Raw genomic sequence first — 17,729 nt, forward strand, 5'->3', positions numbered from 1 at the left:
TCTGCTGTCCATACTGCACTCTTAGAAAGGAAGTGACTATGTGCAGCCCATGCTTAAAGAGTGGGGAGTTCTGCTCTGCCCCCTTGAGGACAGAGTATCTGCTTAAATTACTAAGAATTATTCTGCATGGGAGATGTGTCTATACTCCTTCACTTATTTATTTATTCAATCATTTAATTATACCAGTATGGACACATTGATATTTGTTTTATATTTGGGTTATAACCCAATATCACTTTATTTCTGTTGTTGCTCAAATTTTTCCAGCTTTGGCCATTGGGAGCCTTTTCAATGGACTCACATGTCTCTTTGACACCCTCTCCCAAATTATTGTGGTTTACATTTTTTTTATTGTTGATGCTACTACTGATATCCCCCACTCCCCACCCCCTTCCCCACCTCCACCCAGCCCCTGCCATCCTCCCTCTGACTATCACCAAAAAGTCCTTACTTTCTGGAACTATAAGATGTTCCAAATTCATCTTGTATAATGCCTGCTTTAGTCCTAGAATCAGCTATTTTTTTCTAAGGAGCCTTGGTTTCTTTTATAGGAGGATGGTATTAGAAACAAAGATCTGGGCACTTAGGCATGCTTCTTGCTACTGAGTTGTCATTGTTTCAAGTCCTCTCAGCTGACAGAGCAAAGAAATATATGTGTGCACATCAGCCCTTGTACATACACATATAGACATATTTCTTCAGGTAGCAATCTGTACCTATATTAAGCTAAATACGAGTTCATACTGATGTCTCCTCTGCAAGATGTCCTAGTGTGGAACTTTGTTTAAAAATATGACCTATTCCTTAGAAAGAGCATGCCGGCAGACTACTGGATAGAGGAAGGACAATCACAAGTGTCCGCATAAATGTTCTCCAGGAGGTTGAGGGCCAACTAAAGTAGGGGCATTGAACGCCACGAAGCCTGAGCTAGCCAACAGACTTGGATTAAGTGATTCAAAAAAAAAAAAAAAGAGGCCCTTTGTTAAGAACTTACACTATACTTTTCCATCACTTTAAAAACATTTTTAAAGGCTTTTCATTTACCTTTTACTTTTTATTTAGCTAACGACATAGATTATTTTAGAGAAATTTTAGGTCCATAGCAAAATTGTGTGGAAAGTACAGAGATTTTCCATATGTCCAATTAACAACACCCGCCACCACAGTGGTACATTTGTTATTATGAATGAACCTACATTGACTCATCATTATTACCCAAAGTACATATTACATCAGGGTTCACGCTTGTTGTATATTCTATGGATTTTATCAAATGTATAATAACATGTATCTACCATCATAGTATCATAAGAATAGTTTCACTGCCCTAAAAAATCCTCTGTGTTCTGCATACACATCCCTTCTCTATCTGGCAACTAGTCTTTTTACTATCTTCATAGTTTTGCCTTTTCCGGAATGTCATATAGCTGGAATCATACAGTATGTGACTTTTTCAGATTTGCTTCTTTCACTTGGTAATGTGTATTTATGTTTTCTCCATATCTTTTCATGGCATAATAGTTCTTTTCCTTTTATTGCTGAATAATATTCCATTGCCTGCATTTACCACAGTTTATTCACCCACTGAAAGACTTCTTGGTTGCTTACAAGTTTGGGCAATAATAAATAAAGCTGCTATAAAAATCTGTAAGTTTTTGTGTAAGCATATGTTTTCAACTCTTTTGGGGTGAAACATACCAAGTGTGTGATTGCAAATTGTTTGGTAAGAGTATATTTGGTTTTATAAGAAGCTGTTAAGGCGGCTAACGGAGAAAGTCACTGATCATCTCACAAGCATTGCATCTATATTAGAATTTGGTACCAGAAACTCAAAACACAACTCCAGAGAAAGGTAAGATGCTTCTTTTGGCAGGTTAGGGGGAAACAAGGAATGCTCTCTTTTGGGAAATAAAGGGACCTTCACCAAGTCACATTTCTCTTTCAATCTTCCATGAGATGTCAAATGTTAGAGAAAGTATAATTTGGATTATTTTATACAGATACAGAAAAGGAGATGCAGCTTTGACTAGCAGGAGGACTGGGAAGGTGCATAATGTAAAAAGCAAGTGTACGCCAACTACTTCTAGCTGAGACATTACCTGCAGGTGATTTTGAGAGCACAAGGGCTAAAGATCTGGGCCAGGCAGCCTGTTAGATGTCAGAGGTCATTCTGAAGGGGTAAAATGTACAGAAAGAATTCCAAATGTTAAAGGTTGCAAACATGGAGAAACTAAAATTTCCCCTTAAAACTAAGAACAAGTAAGGATTCCCTGTTACCACCAGTATATAAGCATAGTATTGGTTAATATTATAAGGAAAGTAAAGGAAACAGTTTCAAATATAGTAAAGAAATAGATAAAACTGTCAGTATTTATAGGTAATATTACTATCTGTCTAGAAAAAACAAATAGCATCAAGAAACTTCTAATAGAAAATGATTAGAAGTAATAAGAATTCATCAAGGTATCTGGATAGAGATCAATCTAGAAAAATCAATATTATTTCTCCATTCCAGTAAACACTGACTCAAAATAAAATATAAACTATTTTTCAAAATAAAAATATTATAAAAGATCTACAAATTAACTAAATCAAGGATGTACATGATTTTTCTGTAGAAAAATTTAAAGCCTTAGTAAAGAATATTAAAAATATTTATACAAATTAAGACATTCTGTGCTTTTCTATAAGCTGTCTTGACGTTATAAAAGTATTGATTTTTCCCTACATTGAGTTAAAATTCAATAACATTCAATTATAATACAAGTTGAATTTTTTAAAAGTATATTTTATTGATTTTTTACAGAGAGGAAGGGAGAGGGATAGAGAGTTCGAAACATCGATGAGAGAGAAATATCGATCAGCCGCCTCTTGCACACCCCCCACTGGGGATGTGCCCGCAACCAAGGCACATGCCCCTGACCAGAATCGAATCCAAGACCCTTGAGTCCGCAGGCTGATACTCTATCCACTGAGCCAAACCGGTTAGGGCACAAGTTGAATTTTAAAAAAATTGTTAAATAATATGAAATTTTATGATGGAATAAATATATACAAACTTACAAATCAACTTTAAAAAAGAGTAAAGAGAGGGAACTTAGCCCATTAGATATTAGATAATACTGTTAGATGGAACCTCATGAAATTGTTATTTTTGTAGGTTAAAAAAAATGATGTAATATTAGCAATTTCATATGATTTAGAGTGTAAAAAGTCAATATGAATTTAAACAAAACTGTCATTGCTGGAAAAACAAGCATAAGTAAAGCAACAAAATAGAATAGAGAATGTAAAAACAGACCCATATGTACATGGGAATAAATATTTTATGAAGAGGCTGTTACAAATCAATGTAGAGAAGACAACTTACTCTGGCCAGGTGGCTCGGTTGGTTTGAGTGTTGTCTCATAAACCAAAAAGGTTTCAGGTTCAATCCCTGGTTGGGGCACTTATGAGAGGCAACTGATTGATGTTGCTCTCTCACATCAATGTTTCTATCTCTTCCACTCTCTCTAAAATCAATAGGCAATAAACATATCCTCAGTTAAGGATAAAAAAAAGGAAAACTTGATTAGTAGATAATGTAGGGAAAATTATGAAGAAAATATATAGAAAAGTATTTCTTTTATTATATATAGAAAAGTAAAACTGAATCTCTTCCTAACAACACCACATATAAAGGTAGATGCAACATGGGTTGAAATGTAAACAGGAAAGGTAAAACTTTGAAGTCCATAAAGTAAAATGTAGAAGAAACATCTATATAAAATAAGGGCAGGGAAAGACTAATTAAAATAAAGTAAAATCACATAAATAATATGTACAATAAAATGTCAGCCAACCTGGTTTCCATACCCCCAAAAATAAAATGGTATAATTTATAGGTTAAAAAAAGTTTTAAATTGATTATATCAAAATAATAACTCCTTTTTAATGAAAAAACACCTTGGACAAATAATAAACACATAACATAATAGAAGAATAAACTATATCTGAAAGAATTTATACATATAAAAGCCTAAGCGACCGTCGCAACCGAATGGACAACCAAACAGGCTGTGTGGGGCAACCAGGTCGACAGGGGGTTAGTGAGGAACGACCGAATGACTGAGCAGCAGGCTGCAAAGATGGCAGCGCCCACAGCCAATAAGGAGGGAATATGCTAATTGACTTCCATGCCCTCAAAGATGGCGGCACCCATAGCCACAAGATGGCGGCATCCATTCCCCTCAGCCCCCCAGCCGCCGAGGGCCCCCCGAGTCTCAGGTAACCAGGGCCGGCCGAGGCTTGTGCTGCTGGCAGTGGCAGCAGCAAAGGGGTAATGGGGGGTTCGCCTTCCCCTGATGGCCGGGTCACCTCCCACCCCTGAGGGCTCCTGGACTGTGAGAGGGGGCAGGCCGGGCTGAGGGACCCCCCTCCAGTGCATGAATTTTCATGCACCGGGCCTCTAGTTATTAATATGAATAATATCAGAGCTTATCCTGCCAGTACCCATACCCTCCTCCCCTCAAAAAACTACAGTAAATCAACATTTTAAAAGGGCAAAAGACATGAGCAGGGAATAAAAAAACTCACAAAGCTAATAATCATAGAAATAAATGCTCAAAATAATTAAAAATCAGAAACGCCCCCACAAATTAATGCTATACATCTAAGACTGCATGAGCTAAAAAGCTATATAAAGCTAAGTTTGGTAAAAGATTTCTTGAGATAGAGTATCCTTATATATTGCTGGCTGAGTATAAATGAATGTAGCCCTTCTAGAGAGCAATCTGATTTTACTTAAATCATTTAGTCAGATGAGTACATATATTCTAAGATCCAACATTTCCATTCCTGGCATATCTGTCAAAACCAATTTTACACAGACTTCAAGAGGATGTGAGTGAAGATGTTACCACAACTTTATTGGTGACAGTGAGGACCTATGACTTGGATGTCCACCTTGGGAGAGAATATAGATAAAATGATGTGGAGTCACATTTGGGGATTACAATGTGGCAATGGAAGAAAGATGCATAGCTCTAAAAAGCATGTTGACACATCTCCTAAAATTCTGAAATAGCAAGTGTTGGTGAAGATGTGGAGAAATTAGAATCCTTATGCATTGTTGGTGGGGATGTAAAATGCTACTGCTGCTATAGAAAACCATATAGTGACTCCTCAAAATTAAACATAAATTATCATATGATCTAGCAATTCCAATTCTGGGTATATACCCAAAAGAACTGAAAGCAGGGACTCAAACAGATATTTATATACCCACGTTCATAGCAGCATTATTCACAATAGCCAAAAGGTACAGGCAACACAAGTGTCCATTGATGAATCAATGAATAAGAAAATGTAATATAGTCATACAATGGAATACAATTCAGAATAAAAAGTAAGGAAATTCTGACACATGCTGCAACATGAATGAATCTTGAAGACATTATGCTAATTGAAATAAACCATTCACAAAAGGACAAATACTGTATAATTCCGCTTATCTGAGGTGCCTACAGTAGTCAAATTCACAAAGACAGAATGTAGAATGGTTGTTGTGAGGGGCTTTGGTGGAAGGTGAAATGGGGAGTTACTATTGATGGGAATGCAGTTTCAATTTTGCAAGATGAGAGAGTTCTGTGAATGGATGGATGGTGGTAAGAGTATCACAACAATGTGACTATACTAAATGCCATCGAATTGTACACTTAAAAATGGTTAAAATGGTAAATTTCATGTTATGTATATTTTACCACAATTTAAAATAATATGATTATTGGTGAAAACATAAGAAACAAAAATTTAGACTGATAGATATCATTCTCATGGATTTCAAAATACATTCATACAAGTGACATCTTATAAAATCTTGTAAGATCTAGGAGTTGTTTCTTCCAATAAAGCAACCATTGAACTGGGAGAAAAAACATTTGGAATTAAGTATTTCAGAACTTTGGAACCAAAATGGACAGTTATAACTGGGGGAGTGCTGAATGAAGGCTGCTATTCTTAAGGAAGAGAGTAAGATGCATGAACCAGCCACCATTCCCTATTCCTCAGCCGCACCATGGCTGTGAGGATAGCTGCCCATGTTCCTGAGGGAGTGTCCCCGGGGACTGGCAGAGGTTCTAGCCTTGGTTTCAGCCCTCTCAGCTACACTAGCAATCTCTGGTAACATCTATCAGAAGATGTGAAAATCCAGTGCCCTTTTTTTCCTTTTATCTTTCTGGAACCAGACATTTAAGAAAATTTTTTGTCAGGTCACTAGATGACAGCAGAGATAATTGAATAGAAATATCAGTGACCACACTCAATAAAAAAAACATATTTTGCAAAAAAATAGATTTAAAAAGTTACAGATTGCTTCAGTACTTTTGCAAAAATGAGTAATCCTTAGGATGTCAGAGCATCAAATTTCTAGAGTTACCACATTATAAAAATCAGAATGTCTTAACAAAATTCATACTTTATTAATAACAACAACAAAAATTACAGTGGCACACACACAAAACAAACACAGAACAATATAGTCCATTTATAGGAAGAAAATTGATGAAACCATCAATAAGAAATTCCAGGCATTGGAATTACTAATCAAAGATAACAAATCAAACATCTAAAATATGCTCAGTGAGCCAAAAGACAACATGGACAAGGAACTAAATGAAATTTAAAAACTTACATATGAACAAAAAGAGAATATTAATTAAAAGATAGAAATTATGAAAAAAATCAAACAAAAACTTTGGAGTTGAAAGTGCAATATCTGAAATAAAAAATTCACTAACGGGGTTCAGCAGAACACCAGATTTGAGCAGGTAGAAGAAAACCTCATACAACTTGAAGATAGGCTGTTGAAGTTATCAGAAATGAGGAGCAGCCCTGCCCGGTGTGGCTCAGTTGGTTGAGCAATGTCCCATGCACCAAAAGGTCAGTGGTTTGATTCCTGGTCAGGCTACTTGCCAAGGTTATGGGTTCACTCCCCAGTCGGAGGGTGTGTGGGAGGCAAACAATTGATGTTTCTCTTTCTCTCTCTCTCCTTCCCTCCCTCTCTCCCTCTCTCTCTAAAATCAATAAAACTATACATATTTTTAAAAAAAGAATGAAGATAAAAAATAAAATAAATATATACAAGCTGAGAAACTTGTTGGACACTATCAGCCATTAAGAACATTAGCATCATAGCAATACCAGAAGGAGAATAGATACAGAAAATAATACAAAAAATCATTTGAAGAAATAATGGCCAAGAACTTTCCAAATGTGATGAAAGGCATGAAGACATATCTATGAAGCTCAATGAGCTATAAACAGGACACTCACAGAGATCCCTACTGAGAGACATAGTCCAGTTGTCAAAACCTAAAGACAAAGAAAGAATGTTGAAAGCAGCAATAGAGAAGCAATTTGTCATATAGAAGAGATTCTTAACTAGTGTAACAACTGGTTTCTCATAAAAAACCATAGCGGCCAAAAGGCAGTGGGGTAACATATTTAAAATTCTGAAAGAAAGAAAGAAAGAAAGAAAGAAAGAAAGAAAGAAAGAAAGGAAGGAAGAAAGACACCTGTAAAGCAAGAGTTCTATTTCTGGCAAAACTATCCTTTAGAATGAAGGAAAAATTTAGACATTTCCTCCAAAGAAAACACACAAAAGCGAAGGGAGTATATTACCAGGAATCCTCCCTACAAGAAATGCTAAAGGAAGTCCTTCATGCTGATATGAAAGGACACTAGACAATGAATTAAAGTCATAAGAAGAAATAAAGAACACTGGTAAAGGAAACTGCATAGGTAAATATAAAATCCAGTATTATTATACTTTGGTTTATAATCCTCTTTTTCCTATATGATTTAAAATTCAATGCATAAACCAGTCATTATAAATCTATGTTAAAGGGTACACAATGGTAAAGATCTATCTATCACAATCTATACATATAAAACTGTAAGCAACCATCCGACTGGTAGCTATGACACACAATGACCACCAGGGGTAGATGCTCAATGCAGGAGCTGCCGTGACTTGGCAGCAGTGGTTCTCCTCGGGTGACACATCCCGGAACCAGAGAGGAGGGAGCTCGAGAACTGCCCTCTCACAATCTAGGACCCCTCAGGGGATGTCAGAGAGCCAGTTTCGGCCCAATCCCTGCAGGCCAGGCCAAGGGATCCCACCTGACTGTGGTACCCTTCTCCCTCTGCAGATGCCCTTTAAGCTGCAGTGCCATCCTAGATGCAGCCAGCTGGGGGAGGGACCATGGAAGGTTGGCTCCAGTGCTTATCTGGCCCCTCTCACCCAATCCCCCCCCCCCCCCCATTTCCTTTCAATGTGCACGAATCCGTGCCCTGGGGCACTAGTAACAATGTAAAGAGAGAGGGATGGAGATGTGTAGGAATAGAATGTCTCTATACTATTGAAACTAAGTTGATATTATTCTGAGTTGAAGTTATTGTTGTAAGTTGAAGATATTAATTGTAATCCCAAGGTCATCACTAAATAATTTATAAAATATACAGAGAAAAAGAAGAAAATCAAAATGGTACACTACTGAAAAACAACTAAATACAAAAAGGGTAGTAAAGAAAGAAATAGCTAATTGGTGGCTGTAAATAAATCCTTTCTTGTCAGTAATTAAATGTAAATGGGTTAAACTTTCCTATTAAAATATGGGTAGATTGGATTAAAAGTACAAATGATGAAGTAGGAAGATCCAACAAAGCCATCTTTGAACTGGAAAAAACATTTGGAATCAAGTATAAACAGGAAACTCAAAGAGTTATAGAATTTCATTTTGAGGTGATGATAAAGTTTTGAAAATAGATAGTGGTGGTGGCTACACAACATTATGAATGTATGAATGTCACTGAACTATACAATAAAAATGATAAACTTCACATTATATAAATATATATTTTACCACCATTAAAAAAATACATCCATATAAAATAGTAACACCCATTTCACATATATACAGGTGTGGCAAAAGTAGGTTTACAGTTGTGTGCATGTGAAACACAGTTTATTCTTGTATTATTTATTAATTATTGTATTGTTTCCCATATGAACAACTGTAAATCTACTTATGCCCCACCTGTATAAAATAGAAGGTACACATTGTAATTGTAGTCTATGAAGTATTGGAGAGGTGCATGAGAGAAAGGCATAAGTTTAGAAGAAAATGAATAAATAACATGAGAGTGCCTCAATGAGGACAACAAATAAACAATGTACTTGAAACAGGAATGTTACACTGAACTCTGCACCTGAGGTCTGAAAGAAAAGCAAAAATATCTGAGTGAGTCAAATTATGAACTGCATTTTGAATCTAAGAAAAGCACATGTGTCCCTGGTTTACAATTCTCTTGTATTATGTTGTCTCAATTAGGACACTTAATTCCAAGAACAGTTCTTGAGAGATAAAAATAAATGTATTCTAAAGCTGTAAAATACATTTTACTGAACAACAGCTTCGTGACACTATAATTACACGGATGAATTAGCTCTCCTCTTGATATATTTGTGTTTGGTTAAAGATGGCCAAAAATTCTTTGACTCCTCCTATCAAGAGATGGAGTTAATTTACCTTCCTTTTGAATATGGACTTGCCTGTGACAGCTTCGACCTGTAGAGACAGTGAAAGTGACCCTGCATGACTCCCAGATCAGGTTATAAGCTTTGTAAGATTCCACCTTTGTTTTCTGGAGCACCTCTCTGCATCCCAGTTGAGCCAGCCTTCAGCTCTGCCAGTCATGCCTGCCAGGACACCAGCTGAATACCACCAAGTGAACCCAAATCACAGGAAAGTATTGCCCAGTCAAGCCCAGTCTGACTGCCCGACCTGCAATACTGTGACATGCGATCAGAACAAATTGCTTTAAACCACTAAATGTAGGCTAGTTTGTTATGCAAGAGATCATCATGACATCCATTTAGTGCAGGGGTGGGCAAACTTTTTGACTCGAGGGCCACAATGGGTTCTTAAACTGGACCGGAGGGCCGCAACAAAAGCATGGATGGAGTGTTTGTGTGAACTAATATAAATTCAAAGTAAACATCATTACATAAAAGGGTACGGTTTTTTTTTTTTTTTAGTTTTATTCATTCAAAAGGGGCCGAATCCGGTCCACGGGCCGTAGTTTGCCCACGGCTGATTTAGTGGAATTGTTTATACTAGCTTTTTACTGTAATTCATATTACAGCATTAACGATACATGTAGAAAAAAACTCTTGCTAACTTAAACATCATTTACTTATTCAACATTTTTACCATCTTCTCTATGCCAGATTCATACAAATACTACAGAAATACAAACATTGCAAAAAGGTGTCATTTTCTTTTGCCGTGTATGAGGTTACGCACATTTCCCATCCTTGTCTCTCAGTACTACTGTCCCCCACCCTAGACAATTTCTGTTAACTTATTAGTTATCCCACACATGTTCTGTGCATATGTTACATTTACATTTATTCATTTTCATTTACACAGATACACAATATGACCATATGTTCCTCAACTAACAAAGTGTCTTTGAGATAGATTTATATCACCATATAAAGAGCTTCCTTGTTCCTTTCCCTGGCTTTAGGTAAGCATTGTCTGTATGTAACCATAATTTACTAAACCAATTCCATATTGTTTCCAGTCATCTGTCAAAAACATTCATGCAGCTTTATATATAATAGCCAGAAACTAAAAAAAAACCTAAGTATTTATCAATAAAAGATAGGCAACTTGTGGTACAGTCTTTTTGAGATACATTTACATTTTCTTTTTTTAAAATTTGTATTTATCTTTATTGTTGAAAGTATTACAGATGTCCCCTTTGGGGTTTTGTTGTTGTTGTTGTTATTTCCCCATTGACCCCCTCCAACCCACCCCAACCCCTCCCAAGTCTTCACTACACTATTGCTTGTGTCCATGGGCTATGCATATCTCTATATATAAAATTCAAGTGAACGGAATGACAGAACAACCAGTCACTGCGGCAGCCAACCAGCTGGTTCGGGGCCCCAATGGGCCCCCCCCCAACCTCCCATGACCCTCTCCCTGGCCGGCCCGGCCCCTGATCGGCCCCCTGACCCCAATTGGGGTGGGGCCGGCCAGCCAACCGCCCATGGCCCCTCCCATCCCCCCAGCCAACCCGGCCATGCATGAATTTGTGCACCAGGCCTCTAGAATGCATATAAGTTCTCCTGTTAATTATATTTTCTTGATGAAATAATTAATAGTTCAGTGTCTGGGTGATAGGGTACTTGTGCTTTGTTTAATTTTTAACTTTACAAGAAGTTTTTAAACTGTTTTCCCAATGGTTATATAATTTACTCTCCCATTACCATGGATGAGAATTCTAGCTGTTTCATATGCTCATGAACATTTGGTATTCTCAGTCTTTCTAACATTAAACTAATGACTATTTAGCATGCCACCTTGTAGTTTTAACTTGCATTTCAGATAGCTAACAATGCAGAGCATTTTTAAACGTGCTTATTGGCTATTGATATATCTTTACTGGTAAACTTCTGTTCAAGTGTTTGTTCTAGTCTTTGTTGGATTGTTTTCTTGTTGTGTTGTAAGATTTTCTATATCTACTAGAGGCTGGTGCATGAAAATTCATCCACTGGGGGTTGGGGGGTTCTTCAGCCTGGTCTGCCCCCTCTCACAGTCCGGGAACCCTCAGGGGATGTCCTATTTATGACATCCAGTGGGGAGCAGGCCTAAGCCGCAGCCTGGCCTCCCTCTGTGGGAGGTGATCAGAATGATCAGGGGAAGGTGCTGCCCCATCACCCCGCTGCTGCTGTCACTGTCGGCCGTGGCGGCTGCAAGGCCTGAACCCCGGGCCTCGCAGCCACCAGGGCTCACGGTTGCCTGAGTCAGTAGCTGCCTGAGCCCCGGGCCTCACAGCCGCTGTGGCTTTGTCTGGATGGACATCCAGATGGATGTCAGGAAGACATCTGCCCTAATTAGCATATTACCCTTTATTAGTATAGATCTAATCTAATAAAAGAGAAACATGGTAATTAGCGTATATATATAAAAGCCTAAGCAAATGTTATGACCTGTTGACCAGTCGCTATGATGCACACTGACTACCAGGGGGCAGACACTCAATGCAGGAGGTGCCCCTGGTGGCCAGTGCACTCCCACAGCCAACCTCCCACAGCCAGTCAACCTCCCCCCTTCCCTCCCTCTGTCCGCCAGGCCCTATCCGGCCCCCCACAATCAAGACTAGGCGAGACGGCCCAATAGTCCCTGATTGCCAGCCAGGCCTGGGGACCCCCACCCATGCATGAATTTCATACACTGGGCCTCTAGTATGTTTATATATAATGAACTGAATTGTGTGATATTTCAAATGTTAACTTAACATTTGAAAATCATAGATTTTCATAGCCATTATTCATTTTATATGTTGCTGGATTTAATTTGTTAATATTATGTAAGTAATTTTTGCATTCTGTTCATGAGACATTGGTAAATATAGTTTTACTTAATTGTAATATCTCTGTCTGGTTTAAGTATCAGGGTTATAATGGTCTGGAAAAAAAATGAGTTAGGAGCTGTCCTACCGTTTTCTAGCCTGAAAGAGTTTTCTGAAAATTTCATTTTACTTCCTCCTTAAATATTTGAAAAAATTCTCCAGTGAAGCAGTCTGAACCTAGAGTTTTATTTGTGGAAATGTTTTTAATGACAAGTTCAATTTCTTTGTTTTTAATATATATTTTATTGATTTTTCCACAGAGAGGAGGGGAGAGGGATAGAGTCAGAAACATCGATGAGAGAGAAACATTGATCAGTTGCCTCCTGTATGTCCCCTACTGGGGATGTGCGAGCAACCAAGGTACATGCCCTTGACCGGAATCAAACCTCGGACCCTTGAGTCCACAGGCCGACGCTCTATCCACTAAGCCAAACCGGTCAGGGCCAAGTTCAATTTCTTTTAAAGGGATCATGCTATTCAGATTCTCTATTTCTTTATGTGTTAATTTTAATAAGTTATATCTTACAAGATTTTTGTACATTTAATTAAGTTGTCTAATTTATTAGCATATAAAGCATGTTATCTTTTTAATGCCTGTAGTATCAGTAGTTATTTCTCCTCTTATTTCCTGATGCTGATAATTTATAACTTCTCTCTCTCTTTTTCTTGATTAATCTACCAGGAGGTTTCAATTTTATTGAGCTTTTCAGAGAACCAACTTTAGGTTTCTTTATTGATTGTCTATTTTCTATTTTATTGTGTTTTGCTTTTTGTGTTTTCTTCCTACTACTTTAGTTGAATTTGTTTCTTTTTTTCTAAATTTTTAAAGTGAGAGTTTAGGTCATTAATTTTAAGATATCTTTTTTCTAATATAAATGTTTAAAGTTATAAATTTATTACTAAGTGCTGATTTGCTACATATAACATGTTTTAATAAGTTGTCTTTTATTATTATTTGGGTCAAATGTGATTTTTCTTTACCTAAGAATTATTAAAAGCACATTGCTAATTTTTAATTACTTGGGGATATTTTTTTTTAATTTTGGTTTTGTTTCTAGTATAATTTCATTGTAGGCAGAGAATATACTCTGTTTCAATCCTTTGAAATGTATTGAGATTTGTCTTATAGCCTGTCTTGCTGTATATACCTATTTAGGTGAATATTCCATATACAATTAGAAAGAAAGTATTTTGAACTTGTTCCATCTGATGATCTAAAATGCCATTTAGGTTAAGCTTCTAGATAAGTTATTCAAAGCTCTGTCTACCTTTTCTTTCAAGTATCAGGAGAAGAGTGTTCAAGTTTCCAGCTGTAATGGTGGATTGCCTCCTTCCCCTTTGGTTCTGTCTGTTCTTCCTTCATGCATTGTAAAACTGTGTCATTAGGTGGATGCACACTTAAGATTGTTATGTCTTGCCTGACCCGTGTGGCTCAGTAGTTGAGCATTGACTTATGAACCAGGAGGTCATTGTTTGATTCCAGTCAGGGTACATGCCCAGGTTGTAGGCTCCATCCCCAGTAGGGGGCATGCAGGAGGCAGCCCATCAATGATTCTCTCTCATCATTGATGTTTCTGTCTCTCCTTCTCCCTTCTTCTCTGAAATCAATAAAAATATATATTTTTTAAAAAGATTGTTATGTCTTCTGGAAAAGTTGTCCTTTTATCATTATGAAATGTCCCTTTACTTCTGGTAATATTTCTTGTACTAAAGTCCACTCTGATATTAATGTAACTACTCCAGCTTTCATATGATTAATGTTTCATGGGAAACATTTTTCATCCTTTTATTTTTAACTTGTGAATTTACATTTAAAGTATATCTCTCACAAGCAGCATATAGTTAGTTCTCACTTTTTAATCAGTCTGGATTTAGTTAGTATATAAATGATATGCCTGGATATAAGTTTATCACCTTGCTATTTTTTCTAGGATTCCCATTTGTTCTTTGTTTCTCTTTCTCTTTTTCTGCCTTCTTTTTACTTACTTTTATTTCTTAAGAATCCATTTTATCTTCATTATTGTTTACTTTTACTTTAAACAAGCAATTATTGTTTAATGAAATTAAGAAACAGGAGAAAAGCTCTTTTTAGGTTTACATATGTATTTTTTATATCTTGTGCTTTGCATTCTTTTTTAAAGAAATGTGTTTCCATTTAATATAACTGGGCTTCAGTAGGAAGCACTTTTGTTAACATTTCTTATAGTGTAGGTCAGTTAGTGACAAGTTCTCTGAACCTTGTATACGTAAAAATGTCATTAATTTGTCATTCTGGACAATGTTTTTATTGGATACAGAATTCTAGGTTAGCAATTTTCTTTTTCTTTAAACTTTTTAAAGATGTCATTCCATTGTCTTCTGACTTTCCTTGCTCCTGATGAGAAATCAGTGATAATGCTTATTGCTATTTTCCACATGTAATGTGCCTTTTTCTATGGCTGTCCTTAACCTACTGATTTAAAATCTAAGTAATACTATTATTACATATATTTAATATTTCCGAATAGTCACTAGAATCTCCAACCACCTTCTAATCAGAAAGTCTAGAGTTTCCTGTCAAGATGAAGGAGTAGGAAAATGCAGTACTCGCATCCTCCTACAACCACATCAAAATTACAACTAAACTACATAACCACCACCATTCAGAACTGCCTGAAATCCAGCTGAACATAGGTCCTATAACTAAGGATATGAAGAAGCCACATCAAGACTGGTGGGGGGGGGCGTGGTGGAGATGCAAAATAGTCTGATCCTACATACATGAGTGGTGGTTAGAATTCAGGAGGGATGTCTCAGCTGTGGAGGTCCCTCCTGAGGCATGAGAGGTCCCAGTCTGACACCAGATCCTCTAGCCTAGGGTTCCAGTGCCCAAAAGGAAAGTCACCATTACTTCTGGCTGTGAAAAGCATTGGGGATTGTGGCTGAGAAAGAGGACTGCTGAAGTCCCAGGCATTAGTCATAAAGGGCCTTGAAAATGAACTTAGTTGGACTCACTTGCTGTTGAAAAGGTGCCAGGGACATATGGGGAGGAGCTGAATTGTCTGGCTTCAAGGGCAAGGATTGGAAGGGCAGCTTTCTCTCAGACAGAGGTGCTGGCAGAGGCCATTGCTCCTTTGTTGAGTCCTTCCCCCACAGTGGTTGCAGGGGTAAGGCATATGTTAGTCTCTGACAACATGGTTAATACTATTTGCTTTTCCCTAGTGATTCCCTGAGGCCCTGCCCCACCGAATTTGGTGGCACACCCAAACTGTTTTCAGTGGCTATTCCATGCAAACAGCCAGTCTTGGCTCACGCTGCAGAATTTCCTAAAATCCCAAAGGTCCACAAACCCTAGACAAATAGCATGTGGCCTTGGCGTTCCCCATGCCTCTTCCTAAGTGGCTCCAGGCTGTGCACTATTGGCAGCTGGCTTAAGTTAGCAGTTTGGCCTCTCCTGGGCACCTTTAAGCCTAGCATAAGTAGCAGCCATCTGCAGATATTTCTGTATCTCATGCTGGGTGGTGCTGGGCAGGGCACAGGCAGTGGCTGACCTTGGCTTATACCTCCCAGGAGGCCCCAGAGCCAACACACCCAGTGGACAGCTTCAGACCATGTTGGAGCATCACTCAACAACTCTGCAAGCAACACACTCAAGAGACAAACTCATCAGGCACCCACTGAAGTGAGTCTTGCTTTGACTAGTCAGCCCCTGCAGAGCAGCCCCATCATTATAGTCATGGCCAGTCTTCCCAATGGATCAACACTCCCAGGAGGCCCTAGAGCCAACACACCCAGTGGACAGCTTCAGACCATGTTGGAGCATCACTCAACAACTCTGCAAGCAACACACTCAAGAGACAAACTCATCAGGCACCCACTGAAGTGAGTCTTGCTTTGACTAGTCAGCCCCTGCAGAGCAGCCCCATCATTATAGTCATGGCCAGTCTTCCCAATGGATCAACCTGGGGGTAAATCCCTCCCACTGACATGCCAATAAAGTTTCAACTACAACAGGAAGGTGCACACAGCCCACACAGGGGGCAGATCTGCAGTGCCCATCTTGGGTATTGAGAGAAGCTGTGTCACTGGGCCCTACAGGACATGTACTACATTAGGCCACTCTACCACTCTGGAAGCTATAACAGCTCTACCTAATACATAGAAACAAACAAAGGGAGGCAGTAAATGAGGAGACAAAGAAATATGTCCCAAATGAAAGAACAGAACAAAACTACAGAAAAAGAAATAATTGAAATGGAGACCAGCAATCTACCAGATGCACAGTTCCAAACATTGGTCATAAGGATGCTCATTGAACTTAGGGGAAGAGTAGAGAAACTTAGTGAGAACTTCAACAAAGAGATAGGAAACATAAAAGAGGACTAATAAGGAATGAAGAATACATTACAGGGAATCAGCAATAGAGTCGATGAAGCAGATGATCAAAACAGCGATTTGGAAGATCAGAAAGCAGAAATTACCCAATCAGAACAGCAAAAACAAACAACAACAAAAGAATAAAAAATAATGAGGATAGTTCAAGGAGCCTTTGGGAAAATTTCAAGAGTACTAACATTTGCATCATGGAGGTGCCAGAAGGAGAAAAGAGAAAGCAAGAAATTGAAAACTAAAAACATTCTTGAAAAAATAATGATGGAAAACTTCCTTAACCTGGTTAAGGAACTAGATCTATAAGTACAGGAAGCTCAGAGAGTCCCAAATGAGAAGAGGCCTATACCAAGACACATTATTATTAAAATACCAAAGATTAAAGTCAAAAAAAGAATCTTAAAAGCAGCAAGAGAAAAGCAATTAGTTGCCTACAGTATTATGTGAACTCCCATAAAACTGTCAGCTTATTTCTCAACAGAAGCTTTGCAGGTCAGAAGGATTGACACAAAATATTCAAAGTAATGAAAAGCAAGGATCTACAGCCAAGATTACTCTACTCAGCAAAGCTATTATTTAGAATCAATGGACAAATAAAGATCTTCCCAAACCAGAGAAAGCTAAAGGAGTTCATCAACACCAAAGAAATATTACAAGAAATATTAAAGGGTCTTCTTTAAGAAGAAGAAAAAGATTTTTAAAAGAATAATAAAATAGCAATAAAAACATATTTATCAGCAATCACTTTAAATGCAAGTGGCTTAAATGCTTCAATCAAAAAAATATATAGTGGCTGATGGATAACAAAACAATACCCTTACGTATGTTGTCTACAGTAGATTCACTTTGGATAGAAAGACACACGCAGACTGAAAGTAGAGGGATGGAAAAAGATA

The sequence above is a fragment of the Myotis brandtii genome, unplaced genomic scaffold, assembly GCF_000412655.1.
Source record: "Myotis brandtii unplaced genomic scaffold, ASM41265v1 scaffold300, whole genome shotgun sequence".
Taxonomy (NCBI): Eukaryota; Metazoa; Chordata; class Mammalia; order Chiroptera; family Vespertilionidae; genus Myotis; species Myotis brandtii.